Source organism: Cornus florida, unplaced genomic scaffold (genome assembly GCF_030987335.1).
Source record: "Cornus florida cultivar Cherokee Brave unplaced genomic scaffold, ASM3098733v1 CherokeeBrave_3.0.0_Hap2_Chr03, whole genome shotgun sequence".
NCBI lineage: Eukaryota > Viridiplantae > Streptophyta > Magnoliopsida > Cornales > Cornaceae > Cornus > Cornus florida.
The window spans coordinates 70,108,742-70,129,271 of NW_026775573.1; positions in this window are offsets into that span (position 1 = coordinate 70,108,742).

The following is a 20,530-nucleotide window of genomic DNA, read 5'->3' on the forward strand; positions in this document are numbered from 1 at the left end:
CATCGTCGACAGTTTAGGCTCGTATCTGGGAGCATCATGGACAGTTTATGCTTGTATCTGGGAGCATCATCGACAGTTGAGGCTCGTGTCTGGGAGCATTATCGACAATTTAGACTCGTATCTGGGAGCATCATCGATAGTTTAGGCTTGTATCTGGGAGCATCATTAATAGTTTATGCTCGTATCTAGGAGCATCATCGACTTTAATTATTTTCTTTAACTTTGCAAGAATCAGACGACAGTCTAAGCTTATACTGGAGGGCACAGACTATCTCGTTGTCACATTGAGAATTTTCTTCTTGGTTTCCTTGACTTAATGCCCCGTGTGATTTTGCACTTTCGGTTGAAGTCATTGTTATAGCATGGTGCATTTCTTGATGCAAGTCTCTTGAGTTGATGCTTATAATGAAAGATGATGCCACTTCGTTGTCTGAGTTAAGAAGTATATTGTCTTCTTCTTCTGACTCACTTCCCTCATCTTCTTGAAGGTTATCGGATATATCAAGAACATCTTCTCTAGCACCATGACTTTCCATGCTAAGCTCCATATCGTGGGCTCGAGTAACAAGCTCTTCAAATGTGTGAGGCTAAATCCCTTATAGGATGTAAAGAAGCTCCCAGCGCATGCCTTGCATACATGCTTCAACTGCAGAAATTTCAAATAAACGATCCTTGCAGTCAAGACTTAGAGCTCGCCAACGGTTGATATAGTTAACCATGGGTTCACTCTTCATTTGTTTTGTATTTGTAAGCTCGAGCATACTAACAGTACGACGAGTGCTATAGAAACGGTTGAGAAATTCTCGTTCCATCTGCTCCCAACTGTCAATACCTCCAGCTTTAAGGTCTGTGTACCAATCAAATGCATTCCCTTTGAGGGAACGAACGAATTGCTTGACAAGGAGATCTCCTTTTGTACCAGCATTGCCGCAAGTTTCTACAAAGTGTGTGACATGTTGCTTGGGATTTCTTTTTCCGTCAAATTGTTGAATCTTTGGAGGTTGATACCCAACCGGCATTTTTAAGATGTCAATTCTTTCCGTGTAAGGCTTTGAGTACATGCAAGCACTTTAAGAAATGCCACTGTATTGTTTGCTTATGCAATTCACTATCATGTCTTGAAGTTGTTGAACAGAAAGTGAGGTGACGGAGACAGCTTCAATTGTTGGATTAGCGGACACGTCATTTTGATTATTAATTGGAGTGTTCTCTGGCATAGAATTAGAATGAGGAATTCGGCCTTTGCTGGACTCAGCATTGTCGTCACGCAATTTTAACTTTTTTGTCAGCGAGGCAATTTCAGATCTTGCTCCTTGAGAGAGTGTTGTAATCTTTCAATTGCATGGGCCATAGTCGTCAATTGCTCTTCATACGAGGTAGTACTCATCATCATGATTGGCATAGTGATGGAATCAGAAAAAATCTTTGGCCTTGGGTGGACTAGCCTTGAACTTGTGACTGGAGCAACCTTTGAGGTTGTAGGAACCTTCCTCCTTGCCCCCAGCGAGGTGGAACTTGAACTTGTGACTGGAGTAACCTTTAAGGTTGTAGGAACCTTCCTCCTTGCCCCTAGTGAGGTGAAGGTGGTATGAGTTTGAGTTGTTACTTTAACAGATTTGGCAGAATTGACTCTCATCGCATCATGCTGTCTTTTGGCAGGAACTGATGATTTGACCTTGCTCCACATCATTGAACTTGCAGAGGTGTGTGTACCACTTGATGAAGTTGCAACCTTCTTGTCACCTTTTATGATGGTATTGATGTTATCCGTCATGACCACGATGTCTTTGGTTGTGTTCTTGCTTTTCGTCTAAATCTTATTGAAAGTCATAGAATCTGACGATGAATTTGTTGAGGATTTGATGTAGGAGAAAGAGATGAGAGGCAGAGGATGTCCCACCGGGCGTGCCAGAAATTTGTACACACAAATTTTGTAAATCTATCAATAGAAACAAAATTTAGAGCAAAATAATAATTTATTAAATCAGAAATATTTGGAGTACAATCCTTTGTGATATCTTTTACAAAAAGAATGGTCCTCTGAATCGATCTCCTTTTTGTTGTTGGTTGGATCCAAGGGTTGCACAAGCTTGTTCTTGAATCACCGTGGAATTTGATGAAGAACGGCACGTTGTTGGTTGTGTTTGTTGTTGATCACCATGGGATTTGATGAAGAATGGCACGTTGTCGGATGTGCTTGATGTTTTTCGCTTTTGGGTTTGGATTCTGAATTTGTGTCTGAATTTCTTAACTTCTGAATTTTGAATTTGTATCCTTTGTTGAATTTGAGGAAGAACGACACGTCTTTGGATGTGCTTGTTGTTCTTCGTCTTTAGAGAGGAGAGAATTTGTTGAATTTGGTAAAGACCGGCATGACTTTGGATGTGCTTGGTGTTCTTTGCGTTCAGGTTTGCCCTCGGGATTTCTGGCCCTCTGGATTTCTGATTCTCTCAATTTCTAGACTTCTGAATCTCTGGATTTCTAGACTCTGAATATGTGTCCCTTCTCTCTTCCTCCAGGCCTTTATTTATAGGCTTCTTGGATTGATAGGATGATGACATGTGTTATTTCCTGATAAGGATAAAATTATAACTGGGCCGGGCCGGTTAAATTATGATAATTATCCTTAAAAATAATTATTCCTAATATATTTTATTAGGAATAATTATATTTTTTTATTTAACCATCTGGGTTGGGCTAATTAAATAATTTAAGTGGACCAAACTTGGGCTAATTAAATAACTTAATTAAACATTAGGCCCATATTTAATGGGTCCATTTGTCAACACCAAAACCCACTAAAATTTCAGTGTCTACAACCATTTTTTCGTTCTGCTACTCCATTTTGTTGTGGTGTGTTGACACATGAAGACTCATGAATGACTCCTTTTTTTTTTTTCAAAAATGGTGACAACACTTTATTAAAGTAATCCCTAGCATTCTCAAATCGAACTCTTTTTATCTCAACCACAAATTGGTTTTTCACCATGTGGAATTTTTTTTTTCTATAAGAATACACTCTTTTTATTATTTATTTTTTTTCTATAAGAATATACTTGCTTCAAATTTTGAAATACAAATTATTTATATTAAGAGGAAGTGTATAAAGGTTCTGAGAATAATTAGTATATAAGGTTATAATTTGATTTATTTTATTTTTTACAGCTAAAAATAGTCCTTCCTTGCAAGAGAACATAAGAGTTGTTCGAAACTACGTGGTGTCCAAGTGCATGCTAACCGTTAGAAGTGGAGTCATAATTTTAGTTTAGGGAGAGGGTTACAGTGTAAATTTATATATATATATATATAAAGGAATAGAAGGGGAAAAAATAACAAGAAAAACAAAAAAAAGTAAGAAAAATGAAAACTTAAAAAGAAAAAAATTAAAATTTAATTTAACAAGAAAATTTTAACTATTTTAAAAGAATTTGAAGAGTAAATTAGAAAAAAAAAATAATAATAATAAAATAAGAGATGATTTTAAAAACTAATACACTGGCTCCGCCCTGCTAACAATCAAATTAATACTTGATGACTATATATCTAAAAATATATGAAATATATATGAAATTTATGCTGTACATTAGTAGATTAACTGACTTCTCATTTTAAAAGGAGTCTTGATAAATAAAGGTGTAAAAAATATTTTATTCAAAATTAAAATAATAAGGGCTAAACGTTCTATATCCACGTCTTCAGATTGATTCTTTGTAAATTTATTCCAACACCTTTCTATTTCTTCTTTTCCTTTCTCTTTTTCAACGACATCACTGAACGACATCACTCATGATTATAAACGTAACAAATTGTCTTTCCCCGCTAGTGGGGAGCAGAAACAGTGTCTCTAAAAGCCTCTTTTAACATAGTGGCATAATCAAGAAGCTAGAAATATCTAAATTAATTATTACAGTACATTAATTAGTTTAGATTACCTTCAACATAAAAAAATCTCACTTTTTTAAGGTATGAGGTGGTAATGATAAAGGCATTACACATGCACACTCTAGAGTTTATTTATTTGAAATTGGATTGCTGCTGGTAGGTAAGAAATAATATTTGTTACTTGCAAGTGTTTAAATATTGTGGACAAGTATTGACTTTCAATATCATATTAGAAAGCAAAAAATTTGTGGAAAAAATTATTACATGGTTTTTCGACTAGTGACGTGGTGATAAATTTTACACATTTATTTAGGGTTAAGTAAAAAAACAGAGTTAAGTAAAACACTTCTATACTATTTTTAGAGTGTTTATCACATCCTTCTTATGTAGAAAAATAAAGTTTCAAATTATGCAAATAAGACCCTCCTAAGTCCGGACACATTTAAGGTAAAATTTGTCTAAATTTATCTTATATTCACATTTTACATATCATTTAAAAATACATATTTTTTGAAATGTCGAAAATTGACACAAAACAAAATGACGTCGTTTAGCACATAAAGGGTGTGATATGCATTTTAAACATACTATATGCGTATTTTCTGCACTTTATCCTAAAAATTATTGTTGTTTGAATTCCAATACTCATTTTTTGTTATGTAAAGAATTATATGTGTGTGTGTGTGTGTATATATATATATATATATATATATATATATATATATATATATATATATATAAAGAATAAGTATCTTTAATTTATTTTTTAATTATATATTTAATAAAAAAATATAATTATATTAAATTTTAATTGGGAATAATATTTTTTTATAATTATAAAAAGAATTGAGGTTTTCATTCTATGTGATATAATAATCTCCATTAATCCGACAACTTTGAGAATAATATTTTTTTTTGAGATATATATATTTTTATTTCTATTTAATTAACACGTAAAAGAAATACATATATTAGAATTTTCAAGCTTATGACTGGTATTAAATTTTAGCAAATGTATAACTCTTAACTCAGAAAGATATAATACACTGTTGGGGGATATTTATTTTTTATATTTTGGAAAGATGAGAGAAAAATAATTTAAAATGGGTTAAATGTTCACATAACAATTTTATACTATGCGATTATTAGCATACACACTCCTTTGAGCATTTTTGGAAGAGTTTGTAAGATATCTATTTGAAGGTTATTTTCACACAACATTAAAAATATAAAAAAATTATTAACATACTTTTTCAAATTGGAATAAAAATATTACCTGAAGTATATCTTAAGGTTATTTTTTTCACTTCACCCCATTTATTTATGCATGTGATTGGTTTGGAATCAATGGTTCCAAACCAATAACATGTATGTAAAATATTTGATCTTGAATCTTGAGATTGATGGCCTAGACTATTTAATAATTTTTATTTTTAAAAAAAAAAAATTATATCATGGTATAAAAGGAGGGATAAATGAAGTGTATGTGTCAACTGTAGAGTAATTTAAGGTCAATTTCCATACCTAATGGGGAAGATTGTGTCTACCTCGTCATGTGGCATACAGTATCAAAGACACGTGGCAAGAAAGGTTTTGTAGATAAAATATTGCAATTATGTAAGTTGTGTACCAAAACAATAAAATAATAAAATAACACATAGCCTATAGGTTAATCTACCCTTAATTTATAATTAATTAAAATCGTACTTGAATTCTATAAAGCTAATCTTTGTTTAACTTCAAACATGTCAGCTACTCATCAAACACGTTCCCCTTCCACTCAGCACAAAATCTTATGCCATATAAATATATGTGAATTTATTGCACAACTTGACATTTCATCATTTTATATAAATTCACCAAAATTAATAATAATAATCTAGGATTGGATCAGCAAGGATGGGTTGAATCAGCAATCTTTCTAGATTATAGAATGTATTTCATGGTAGGCATCACAAAATATTTTAATGTCTATACTCAACTTACACGTGGGCCCATATGATTGAGGGTTATCATATTAGGGTTCTATTAATATTCAATTTTTTATTAATTTTATTTTTTTATTTATTATTTTATTTTTTATACAACTGTTTGACCACATATTTAGTTTATAAACTTGAATTTTATTTGGTAACATTGAATGAGTAAAAATTGAAGTAAGTGATAAATGAAATTCACTTTATGTAATCAAATGAATTTGACAGGACCCTAATTAATCTATAGTATTGTTTTAAGGGCGAATTGTAAAAAAAATCCCTTCGACTTTTATCCGTTTGTAAAAAACCCCTCTTATGAATATCTTTAGTAATTAATCCCCCTCAACTATCATAAGGAGGTTATTTTAACTAACCTCTATTAGAGTGATTGTGTAAGGAAAATTTTCGGACAAAATTACCCTTAACATGAAACATCCGTTTGAGTGATTGTGTGATAAAATTTTTGGATGAAATTATCCTTAAAATCAAAACAATACTTTAGTTTTACTAAAGCACCCACCACTCACCTTTTTTTATTTTTATTTTTTTTATTAACTGCATAAAACACTAAAACGAGGCCTCTGATTTTGAAATGAGACCTTTGATTTTTTTCTTTCGAAATGTTATTGCATTTGGAATAATATAGTAATATGGTAGTTATTTATCAAATGTTAACTTAAATTGATTTTGGTGAAGAAAAAAAAAAAAAAAACTTGAACCATGATTTTGTATAAAATAAGATAAAGAAGGAGATATATACGAGAGATCAAAAATATCATAACCATGATTTTTTATAAAATTTAAAAATAGAAATTTATCAAACTATGTGGCAAACTTCGTAATTAGGAGGAAGTGCCTTTTTTCATTTATATCTATCTATATATATATATATATATATATATATATATATATATATATATATATTAGCATATCACAATTTAATTAAAAAGTATTGGAATTAAGATTTATGATGTTGAAATAAATCAAATTTTATGTCATAATAAACATATAAATATTTGTTAAACATATAACACTTTTTTCTACCGAATAAATAAATAATTAAAGATAGTCCAAACAAATATTTGTTATTTAAGTGAAATATCTTTTGACTATAAAAAAATAAAAAATAAAAAACAAAAAAACAAGTGTGAAATATGTTTTGGGGGTGGGGGAGGGGGGTTTTGTTTGATATTATGGTGGACGCTACTGGATTTTTTTTGGATATGCTATATCCATAATTTTTTAGAATCTTATAAATTTCTACTTTTAAATTTTATAAAAAATTAGGGTACAAGTTTTTTTTTTCTTTACCAAAATCAATTTAAGTTGACATTTGATAAATAACTACCATATTACTATATATATTTCAAATGCAAGAACATTTCGAAAGAAAAAATCAAAGGCCTCGTTTCATAATAAGACGCATTGTTTTAGTGTTTTATGAAGTTAAAAAAATAAAAATAAAGTGAGTGGTGGGTACTTTAGTAATACTAATGTATTGTTTTGATTTTAAGGGTAATTTCGTCCAAATTTTATCATACAATCACTTTAATAGAGGTTAGTTAAAATGACCCCCTTATGATAGTTGATAGAGGTTAATTGTTAAAGATATTCATAAGGGGTTTTTATTTTGCAAACGGGTGAAAGTCGAGAGGGGTTTTTCGCAATTCACCATTGTTTTAATTTATCAAAAATATGTGATGTGATATTATGAAATTAAGAAGTCCACAATAACTTCAATTATAATGCGAAAAATATTTAATGTTGACTTATAAAAATGAAAATGAAAAAGAAAATAAAAACATAAAATGGTGTGCGAATGGGAGATAACATGTCCTTCCTAAAAAACAAATGATGAGATAATATGTTACAACAGTAAGTGTTGAAACCAATCAAATGAGTGTCAGGTTCGCAATTGCGGTTTCGATCGTGATCGCAGTGTAATAGAATTGAGTCCGTATCGATGTTATGTAACTTAATTGGTTATAGCAATCGTAAATTGTTTTATATCTCGCACGTAGTGGCCAAAGAACATCGATACACAGCTTTTTTACCACATAATTCAATAAATATGATTTTTTGATAAATTTTAGTAATTTTTATTAAATTTTTTAAAATCCTTTAACACAATTAATAATCTATTCATGAATTTTAGAATGATGTTGCTATTAAAAACACATGTCGGTTATATTTTTATGAAATTAATGAATAAGTAAACTCAATTAGTGAATTTATTTAATATTTGAAAATCATTTATCACAATTTGTTAAATTGTCTTGAATTAAAGAGTTATTAGTTTTATTTTATTTTTAATTAGCAATCATAATATATTGTTACTTAAAGTCATGATTGATACGGGATATTTAACCGGTTAGGAAGTACAAGCGACACAAGAGTCCAAGTTTTTGGATAGACTACAAGTGGTAGTATTAACGACGACTACTTTTGTCCGATGGTTCTCCTACGTCATGATGGAAAAGTCAAGGAAACCAGTTCCCTAAGTGGACACTATTACCAAGACCCTCGATAAAAAGGAGGGTCGGTCAACCCATTAAGGTCCGACACAAATTAAATACAAAGTGTCTTTTCCTCTCCATATTTATCATCAAGTACTAACTTAATTGTCAGAGTGCTCCCGGCCGGCACCACACCAGTAGTCACTTCACTTGTCTTGTAGATACGACCCCAGCTCTAGACAATGCAGATTTTTGCATCAACACTTGGCACCATCTGTGGGAAACGAAGTTCAACTATACACAATTATATTTTGAGATTAAAAGTAGTGCAGTTGACAGAGGAATTTCGGGGCCATGGCTTTCAACAAGTTTGGCATTAATTCTTACTCCACAACTACTCAAACAAATTAAGCATTTATCATCACCGCTAAACTCCTACTCCTTAGCCTGGAACAATCTCACGGGCTTAACTTCAACAAGCCCTTTTGATTCATCAATCACAATTGCCCTCGTCCAAAAATACCCTTTTTTTGCCCAAAAAATCTCTAAACAGAACCGCACGTCTGCTTTTGTTTCCTTTTATCTTATTGTTTTCGTATCTCCACTTAGAGGGAAATAGGAGGTAACAATGGTGCTGTAGGCGAAAGATTGATATCGATGTCGGTGTGATCCATCTGCCTTATACTTCACAGTGAAGACCCATTTGCATCCCACTAGCTTCTTTCCTTGAGGCAGTTTCACCAAGTCTCATGTTTTGTTCTTCTCAAGCGCATCCATTTGAACCTTCATAGCTTCTTTCTATTCTTTACTTCCCAATGCTTCAGCAAAAGTTTTTGGGATAGTAATAGCATTGAGGTGGATAAGAAAACTTTTATGACCATTAGACAACTTTTCATATGACACAAAGTGAGACAATAGATATATAAGTCGCTGAGTACACTTCCTAACACCCCTTCTAATTGTAATATGAAGATCATAGTCATCAACAACGGCCCATTACTTTCATAATCTTTAGAATTAGGAGTTACCTCAACATTATCAGCACTAGAGTTTGGTTCGTAATCAAGAACCTGCATGGTGTTGAACAAAGGGTTCTTTCCTCCTTGAATATACCTGTAATGGACGAGTAGCACTCTGAATCTGTTTAATTTGCTGCTGGACTAAAAGTACTTGGTAAAGGTACGGAAACGGATTGGATAATGACGGATTTTAATTTTGTAGAATGGGAAGAATGAAAGATCAAGCAAAAATAAATCTCTTTCTTTATCTTCTATAAATAATGTTTCCCCCTAAAGATAAGGATTTGGAAAGTAATTCTCAGTTTCAACAAATGTTACATCTATAGAGACAAATAATTGTTGATGAGCGCTGAAAAGTGCGCATTTAAACCCCTTAAGCTCAAGTATTCTAGGATCTTTATCTATCTTACTTTCCCATTTTAGACTAATTTCATGTTATTGCCCTTTTCAAGTGCTTATCCCCCAAATAAGTCAATTCAGCTAAATTAGTGCATAAAAGAAGCAATCTCAAGCTGAATGGAAGAATGGAGCAAAGTGGAAGCAAAGTGGTGGAATTTAGCAATCTTCGATCGATCAGGAATACTTTTGATCGATCTCACATTGATCGATCTCACCTCACCAAGATGGATCAGACCCCTTGTCCTTATCCTCAAAGAATTTTCATCTTCGATCGATCCAACTTTCTTCATATTGATCTAACTTCCTTGATCTTATCCTCACCTACCACTTTTGTCTTTTTTCCAAAATATCCCAAAAATATCTTAGATTTGTCTTATTCTAAAAAGGCGCCGCCAATGATTGATCGATTTGGCCTAAATTCGATGGATCTGGCCATAGTTCAATCGATTTTATCTGAACTCGATCGATCGAACGTTCTCAAGTTCGAATTAAAACAGAGTCCAGCTAATTAAAAGATGGCTCATGGTGCAATCATTGAGGGGACCCTAGTGCACGAGACCTGACCTTTAGGTGTCATACTCACTCTTCCGACGATGTAGGACTTCGCTATGTGGTTTAACTTGGATGTTCTTTCAGTTATTTATATTTCAGTTTGGATTTTTATTAGGGGTCCACTAGAGATGGATTCTCGAGTTGTTTAAGTATTAGAGGTTTTGGAAAGTTTGGGATTATTGAATTTTAAGTATTTATTTTTAAAGGATTATATTTTAGAATTCTTTTAGCTTTTGATTATTATTTCTTAATTCATGTTGTATTCCATGTTTGTTTATATATTAATTATTTGATATTCCCTCGGATTCGGGCTTGGGCCTGATCAACCCATGTCTCGGAGTCGAGGGGTATCACAGTTGGTATCAGAGCACTCCAGGTTCAGTGTCTCTAGGATTCTATCGTATAAGACTTCTGCGTAGCGTTTTCTCTTGATTAGAGCTTAAGTTTAGGATTCGTTGTATTCTTTTACGGTTCGGTTTAAATCGTTCTGATGTTTATCTTTCTGTGTTAACAGATGGTTAACGCTAGAAGAGGACAGAACATGCAAGGAAATAGGAGGCAAAGGAAAGCGGCATGTAGGCAGCAAGAACGCCTACATCGTCAGCTAATGGAGGGAGAGCAGCAAATGCCAGAGTTTCAGGATGATGATGGTCAGTTCCACGAAGAGCAGGAGGGAGTACAACAGTCTCAGGATCAGGTTAGGGATCCAGAGTATCCTCCTCACCTCAATGACCTTATTGCTCTGGCTATAGAAGCAGGGGTAACAGCTGCACTTCAGAATCAGCCTCAGGTACAACCGGTACCTATCCCAGCACCAGTGGTTCAGACTGATACTTGGAAAAAGGCTAGGAGTTCTTTCATAAAGGGGATCCCACCTAAGTTTTCAGGCTCCACTGATGCGAAAGCAACTCAACAATAGAAACAGGATATCGAGCGCCATCTTCGTTTGGTTCAGTGCACTGAGGTTCAGAAGCAGATGCTTGCTACCTTCAAGCTAGTTGGTGATGCACTACAGTGGTGGGAGTTAGTTACCACCGCAAAGGAGAGGATGTCATTGAATTATGATCAGTTCAGTGCTCGCTTTGATGAGAAGTACTTTCCTTATACAGTCAGGGCAGCTATGGAGATAGAGTTCCTTAATCTGCAGTAGGGAAACATGACAGTGGTAGAGTATGAGTAGCAGTTTAAGCGCTTATCTCTTTTTGCTCCAGATGAGGTGGATACAGAGGAAAAGAAGTGCAACAGTTTCGTTAGGGGACTGATGTGGTCTATTAAGTGAGCTATTACAGGTAGTCCAGCCTACACTACTTATGCTCAAGTGGTGGACGCCACTCTACAGCAGTATCAGTTGACCGTGGACTTTAGACCGGCTAAGGGTGAAAAGCAGGGTGACAGAGACTCTGCAAATCAGTCAGCTGAGAAAGAGAATGACAATGGACACCAACAGAATGACAAAGGTAGATTCCAGGGACAACAACCTTGGAAGAAACACAAGGGTGGTTCAGATGCTCACAGGAATGGGGCACCTATTCAGAGGCAGCAGAATGGGGACCACAGGCAGGACAGGGTCAGCCACCGGCTAACCGACAAAGGAGGCCATTCGGTACTTTCTAGGATAGTTGCTACACTTGTGGAAAGTATGGTCATACTTCCAGGCAGTGTCCTAAAGTAGGACAGGGACAGGGACAACATGTGCAACAAGGATAGAGGGCACCAGTACCTTTACCCGCTCCACATGTTTAGGCAAGTGAAAGTTAATCTTCCATTATTGCATGCAATCAAGCAAATTTCGGCTTATGCCAAATTTTTGAAAGACTTGTGCACCCAAAAGCGGAAGAACAAGAGCCAAGTACCAAGAAAAGTGGTTTTGACCGAGCAAGTAAGCTCAATTTTGCAACATAACACTCTTCCAAAGTTTAAGGACCCCGGTTCACCCACTACATCATGCATTATTGGTGATCATATTATTAATCGGGTGCTTCTTGACTTAGGAGCAAGTGTTAACCTTCTTCCATACTCGGTTTATGTCAAATTGGGCCTAGGTGAATTGAAACCGACGTCAGTAGTTTTGTAACTTGCCGACCGATCCATTAAAAAGCTTAGGGGTATAATTGAAGATGTTTTGATAAAGATTGACAAATTCTTCTTTCCGGTTGATTTCGTTGTCATCGACACGGAACTGGTTCCCAATCCTAAGAGCCAAATTCCCATTATCCTTGGCCGTCCTTTCTTGGCAACCGCTAATGCCAACATCAATTGTAGGACGGGGATAATGAAGATCTCATTTGGCCACATGAAGGTGAAGTTGAATATCTTTAATCCCACACCCAATTCATTTGACAAATATGAAGGAGAGGTTAATGTTGTAGATAAATGTCATGATCTTCAATGTCAAGGAAATGAACTTTTGTGTAAGACCAAAACTTTCAAAGGATCATCTTTAACTTTGCATTCTCAAAATCTTGTTTCAAATTCTTGCTTTGAAAGGGCATGGAAGCCCAAAGGTTGTGATTGTATAGACAAGGGACCAAAAGTTTCTTTTGAGCTTAATCCAACAAGTTCTTCAAAGAACCATTTGTTGGGTGGAGTTCAAAGCATCCATCACCCCAACAAGGAGGGGATGCATTATAAGATCTTTGATCCAGGCTAAAAGAGCCTAATGTCTTGCTAGAGATGTTAAAGACTAGCAAAAGCATTCGTAGGGTGTCAAAACCCTATTCCTTCCCTATTCCTATATTTCATTTCATTTCTTACGAAGTCTAGATACTTGTTTTTGGTTCATATGCATTGAAAGAAACTTTGGTGAGGATTGTATGAGCTTTCATGTCATTATTGAGCATTCTGCATAGTTCGATCGATCTCAAACCTGAGTTCGATTGATCGAACTCCATTTTGCATCCAACACTTAGAAAAATTTTCGACTTGCAGAAACCTGCATCCAAATCACCTCTCTGTCCCATCGTTCGAACTAACTCTTAGATCGATCAGGAGACCTTTGATCGATCTAACTTCAAAGTTCAATCAATCTCATGATTCAACACTTAGAAAAATTTTGAGCCTGCATCAACCTACATATTTCACATCTTTGTCTGATCGATCGAAACATTCCAAGATCGATCAAGAAGTTCTTTGATCGATCCAACTTTCAAGTTCGATCGATCTTCAAGTTCCAACACTTAGCCAATTTTCTGAGCCAAAAACCTGCATATTTTTGCTATTTGTCTGATCGATCAAACTCTTGTTTCGATCGATCTCAGTTCTTCATTTCATTATTTTGACTTTGTTTTGACTTTTCAAATTTTCAAAAATCCAAAAATATTTTCATTTTTATTTTATTTTATTTTCATTTTATTTCATTTTTCAAAAAGTTTTCAAAAATTCAAAAATATTTTAATTAATTTTTAATTATTAGTGTTTATTCAATTAAATTTAGTTAAAATTAAAAAAAAACCAATAATACTTATTTTATTTTACTTTATTTTCTAATTTTTAATTTTAATTTTGCAATTTAAAAAAATTTCAAAAAAATCCAAAAATACTTTGAAGAGAGTTCATCAAAGTTCGATCGATCTCAGTTGAAGTTCGATTGATCGAACTCTGTCGGGAATGTTTTTAAAAATAGAATCGAGGGTTCTCAAAATCGATCATTTAGATCGATCTCACCCTCTCTGCAAACCTAACATCCCCTCCTGCGTCACTGTGCATCCATCTTCGTCATCGTCTCCAGCGAACCTCCGGCGTCATCAAGCTCACCCCGAATCACTCTCTCTCTCTTTGTTGCATCTCGGATCTCATTTTCTTCGCATCGTTTCCACTTCTTTCCTTCATTGAGGTAAGCACCATGATTGATTTTCAGCTTAGATTTCATGTATCCATGCTTTAGATGTCAAATCCATGCATATTACATGATCAAATCCACCATTGTTGAGCTTCAAAGCACTGTATTTCCATATATATATATATGTGTGTTGCTTCGTGTATATATTTTGCATATTTTTGGATTTTGATCTCATATTAGGAGTTTGGGCTTCGTTCAATGATGGGTATTGTTGATTTGATGTGTTGTTGGGCCCACGAACACGTTCGTGTAGGCCCCGAGCATTTCCAGTCACAGATCTGTGACTTTTCGTTTTTCACAGAGCACAGTTCGATGGATCGAACTTGTGTCTCCGATCGATCGAAGTTGTGAGATCGATCTCACTTATTTTCGATCGATCCAACTTTTGTGATCGATCTCACTTCTTTTTATGATCGATCGAACTTCACAGATCTCACACACACACTTCATTTGTCATATCTATGTTCATGCTATCTCATATATGCCCAATGCCTGTGATATTCCACATTGGATGCATTTCATACTTACATTGTTTAACATGGTTCATATCCTGCCACTTGCACAGATTCATGTTATAATTGTTTTGTCTATTTTACTTAACATACATGTTTATATATTGTTCTTAAAATTTCTTATTCTGGCACTAACTCCCATTACAAGTTTTTCTTTTTCTTTTTACAGGCCATGGTTAAGAGGAAGACCATTGCCAATAGGCAACATGGGCCCACCCGACGTATTAGGCCACGAACAGAGGAGCCAGCAGAGCCCTCTTATGCACAGGAGGAGCCAACACAGGCTACCCCACCTCAGTCACCATCTCATGAGGCTGAGGATGACCACATGCCATCCACCTCTACAGCTCATCCTGCTTCTACTCCATCACCATCTCCACCGCATACTAGAGCTGAGCATTCACCTATACCACCTCAGCCAACTCATCTGGAGCGTGATAGGCCCACGCCTCGATATGCGCATATGACGATCGACCATGAGTCAGAGTTCGACACGGTCTTCTTCTCTAGATCGGTGTTGACCTGATCCGCCTACCATGATATCATTCAGAGGGGTCTGGCCACTATTCTTTCCCCCGTCACAGAGTCGGTCTACCCGCGGCTAGTACGGTTGTTCTACCAGAACCTCCGACCATCGCTACGTACCACAGCAGAGCTGGTCACTTCTGTCGATGGCCATCCGATCACCATCACAGTGGACTCTTTAGCCCGCTCTTGCTACTGTCCACACAGATGTCCTCCAGAGCTTCAGGACACATATCCGAGGCTATTCCGGCCTTCATATGCCGACATGACGGTTTTTCTTACAGGTCACCATGCCGGTGGCGAGACCTTCGCCACCCGGACATTCCTTCCAGATGACCTTTGGTTTACCGATTCTATTCTTTATCGGAATATATACATGGCCGGGGCACAAGATTCAGAGGAGGGGCGATTATCTTACAGCCCTTTACTCCTTCTACACCGGGCACTGGGTATCCATTCCCGTGTTCATCTGGAGCGTGATGAGGAAGCTGTATGACGAGTACATCAGCAAGGAGACGCCCAGACGGGCTAAGTCTCTTCCTTTCAGCCACCTCATCACCCAGATTCTCATAGACCAGCGCTACCCCATCCATCCTCGGGAGCACCCCGAGAGAGGTTCTTGTCACTTCCTGAAGAAGGACTGGGACAAGAGCTACCGATCCATCACTACTCACCTGCAGGACCACGCAGTAATGGCTACAGCGGAGTTAGAGTTAGAGAAGGAGGAGGCACAAGCACAAGCCCAGGCCCAAGCAAAGGCATAAGCAGAGGCAGAGGCAGCAGCAGCACATCCCGCAGAGGACGACGCACCAGTCTATCCAGCTGCAGATCATATAGATATTGACTTGGAGTGCCTTGCAGACGACAAAGAGCAGTACTCTCCAGCAAGGTCGCCCATTCATGAGCAAGAGCAGACTCAGGAGCTTTCTTCTGATTCATCTATGCCTGAGGCTCCAGATCTGACCCTCGGCTTTGGAGTACGTCTGCAGACGTTTGAGGATGCTGTTGTTGCCATCCGAGCTGATCTCACAGCCCACAGAGCTAATTTTGCTGCCTTCTGCACGGATGTCGCGACCATATTTCGAGATCTATCTAGAGACATCCGCGGAGCCCGACCTGCCCGTCCTACCTCATCCTCCTGAGTTCCCAGTTCCTTCTATCTCATGATCCCTCTCTCCTATTGATACTTTACTTTTGTCACTGTACATTATTATTTTTACAGCCGGTATGTCGGCTTTGATATTTTTGTTATACCTGTACTTTATCAATTTTATATATATCTATTTTTGTTGTGGATGTCATACGATTATATTCTCATATCTGTATGTTTGACTCCATCAGGTGCATCACAGTGACTTCAGTGAGAGAGTGCTACCCAATTTTCAAGACCACCCTTATACCTCTCTCATTTCTTTATCTGTTTATCCCATTTACACTTGCATGTCCACTGTGCACTGATTATCCCATTTTGTTATCTGATGAGTTTATGCAAGTGCCAATTTTCAGGACCACAGTTCATCCCAAGTTTGGGAGGGCTATGCAACCCACTTTGGGTACTTCAGTCCCAATCATTCTTGCTTAGTTGCACTGGTATACTCTTTCCTTGTTCTCATGCACATTGAGGACATTATGCCATTTAAGTTTGGGGGGAAATGATGCTTTGCAGTGTTAGTTTCAAATTCAAATTTTGAGCATGACTTGTGTATTTGAGGGATATTTCTATGATTAGTCCATATCTAGCTATGATTTTGATCTTTTGAGGACTATATTGATTAAAATTTAAAAATTGTTTAACTTGAGAGTCCAATACTCCTTGTATGCCTTATGAATACCATTTAGGAGTAAATTTTTCGAAAGATTGATATCTTGCTTACACTTGTGGTCCACATCATCTTGATTTTGTGATTACTTTGAGATTCATTCTAGGATTCTACACTAGCACAGGCGCACACTAGCATTCATTTGTGGGATACATGCTTTGTTGATTATCGAATTGGTTATATCCCAATTGAGCTAGTAGTGCATTGAAAACTTTCATTCTTGATAAAGGTGGATAACAACCCCTTTTCACTAAGTAGCCGGGATTCTAGCCTCATTAAGCACTGAACTTCTCGCGTCGAAAGGTGGAGGGCCCAAACTCTAGGTTAATAAATGTATTTAAAAAAAAAAATTGTAAAAGCAATAAAATGTAAGGACTTCTCCCAAAAGGTGAGAAGTGGCAAATGATTAGATGAAGGTTGTCTTGATTTGTAGCCTAATTAATTTGAGCTTTTAAGTCCGTAGGGGTATTTGAATGCCTAATGCCCTAAAACCGTCTGGTTTGGGAGTCATTGACCTAACGCTCGACCTCATGCATCACTAGAAAGCTTAAGAGATCAATACATTGCACCATACTTTCATCTTTAATCCTAAAAAAATAAAAATAAAAATAAAAAATAAAAAAAAAATCGAGTGAGAAGAATAAGTTCACCTAGAACAATAAAACTTTAATAAAATGTCCACTTTTTGTCTTGATGATCGATACTAGATTTGTGTGCTAGTTTGAGGGTAAGGATATGATTAATTCTTTAGTTGGCTTAGATAGCAACACATTTGATGCTAGTACACTCAAAAGAATTCTAGAGTTGTTTTGATTTACATGATCATTTTCTTGATGTGTGGAGGACCATATTTGCTTGCTTGATGTTGAGATTTTGGGAGATTGCTTGGAAATGTTTGAAAAATTACATACTTCAGGTAGTTTTCTCCCAATACTTATTTGCAATATTGGTGCCTCTTTTGAAAGAATGAGCTTAATGTTTGTGGGTACCATTTCTGGAAACCCTCACGAGACTTCACTCGTCCACTAGGGGTAACCTAGGGGTTTAAAAGGCTTGTTGTATATGCTAAGTGCAATCGTGTTCCCTACGAAAGTGGTGTTATCCATTTATTGTTTTCTAGATTCATACTTGTATTGTTGTTCATTTCATTCATTTACTTTCTAGTTCATTGCTAGGGACTAGCAATATTTATGTTTGGGGGTATGATGAGCGCTGAAAAGTGCATATTTAAACCCCTTAAGCTTAGGCATTCTAGTACCTTTATCTATCTTACTTTACGATTTTAGATTGATTTCGTATTATTTCCATTTTCAGGCACTTATCCCGAAAATAAGCTAACTCAGCCAAATAAGAGCCTAATTGAAGCAATTCTAGGATTAAATGAAGAAAGGAGCAAAGTGGAGAAAGAAGGAAGCAAATGAAGCCAAAGGTGACAAGCAGCAAAGTTCGATCGATCCAAGTTCAAGGTTCGATCGATTGAACAAGGTTCGATCTCAGCACTTCAAGATAGATCTAAGCCTTGGCCCAAAAGCATAAAGTCCAAAAGTTCGATCGATCCAACACCACCCTTCGATCGATCGAACACTTTTGTCCTTATTCAAATGATTGATCCTATCCACAGTTGTACCACCCATTAACCACTTTTGTTCTTTTCCGAAAAATATCTCTCAAAATATCTCGGATTTGTCTTTTCCCAAAAATCTCAACCAGTTGGATCGATCCAGCTTAAGTTCAATGGATCTCAGCCAGTTCGATAGATCCAAGTCCAAGGTTCGATCGATCAAACTTCCTCCAGTGCGAAGAAGTTAAATTTCCATCTCATTGAAAATTGTCCTTTATCCAATCATTAGGGAATATTGTGTGCACGACCCCAGCTCATTTTGGGTGTCATTTTAACCTACCTATATAAGGATAAGGATTGCTTTTTACAAAGGGAGCCAATTTCATTTTCATATCATCTTTTGGAGAGGAAGGAGGAGGATAGAGATACCATTGGAGTTCTTTATCAACAAGGAGCATATTTCCACCATGGAGTTAGCCCTTGAGGGTTGGAGCAACATCACCATGAGTGACTAGACATCCTCTTGGGGCTAGAGTTAGCCCCAAGCATGCTTTCTATATCTTAATCTTGTGTATTATTGAGGGATTAGTGTTGTAATTGATGTTTTGACACTTTGATATATATAGATCTTGTTTATTCAATGATTTATGTGGTTTAATGCTTCCAATTGATCATTTCATTCTATCCATATGTCTATGTATGTTAGAATAGATGTTCATGTGCTTGTCTCTAGATTTTATGTTATTGATGCATGTCGATGTGTATTGATGCTATAGATTTGGAGATTGTCAAAACATAGTGCTTAAAGGAATGCTCTTGTGATTCTCTTGATGGTTCATACTTATTCCTTGATGGATTGTGTCTTTTCCCTAGTTTATTTTCATGCTAGTAGTGTAGATGTAGTGTAGTTGTAGTGTAGTGTTAAATGGGAGGACAATCTATGCTTGTTGTTTGATGATCCAAGCTTTTGAATGCAAGTAGTATATGTCTCTAACCTTGTGTTGTATTTGGATTATGAGCTTAATGAAAGGATTAATGACTTGTTTTGATCTATTGTGCCTTTCACATGTTGTTTAGACAATATATGCTTCATTGCTTAGATATATTATGCCTTTCACATGATGTTTAGACAATACATGCTTAACTAGTCATCCTTGCTTGTTGAATCAACCAAACACACACACACCAATATTGCAACACACCATTTGCCCTCATTAATCACTTGTTAATGGTATAGAAATGCATTGATTGGTGGTGATCTCTAAACCCCAAGATCTCTCTCTCTCTCTCTCTTACTTACTCTTAATTGCATTCTTTTGTTATCACTTAGTTTAATTTAGTTGTTCTCTAATCAACCAACCAACCAATTGTTTGATCACTCGACCTACTAGCCCTAATAACAATTCCACGACCTTATTCAATCCTCACAATCCCTTGGGACGATCCCTACTCACCCTAGCTATATTTATAGTGAAAGGTAGTAGAGGCTTCTATAAATGTAAAACTCTTGGCCCTCACCTAAATTCACACTCTCAAGCTTATGGTAGGACGACGAACCACCACCAAAAAGCAATCCAAGATTACAACTAGGAATTGAATGCGAAATCAACGATTGGCGGAAAGACAAAGGACATAAGGTCTCAATGACCAAGCAAGTGGTTCCGGGTAACTAGCCCGCAAGGTACTACCTAGTGTGCAACTAAACCCGGAATAAAACCATTATATTGGTGATTTTGGGTTACTAGCTCTCAGGGTACCACCCGATGCGCACTATATGAAATAGAGGGAACTCTCATCCCCCGTACTAGAGCCATGCCCTAGCCGTAACAATTTCCAATATCCATACAAGCTTTCCAAAAATCATCAAGTTGTGCGACAACTATATCACATATACACAATGCACCAAAATTAATTACCACGCACAACCAAGTCATGAAATACACACAAGCCATGCCCTAGGCATTCAAGCTATAATGGCATATTAAATCTC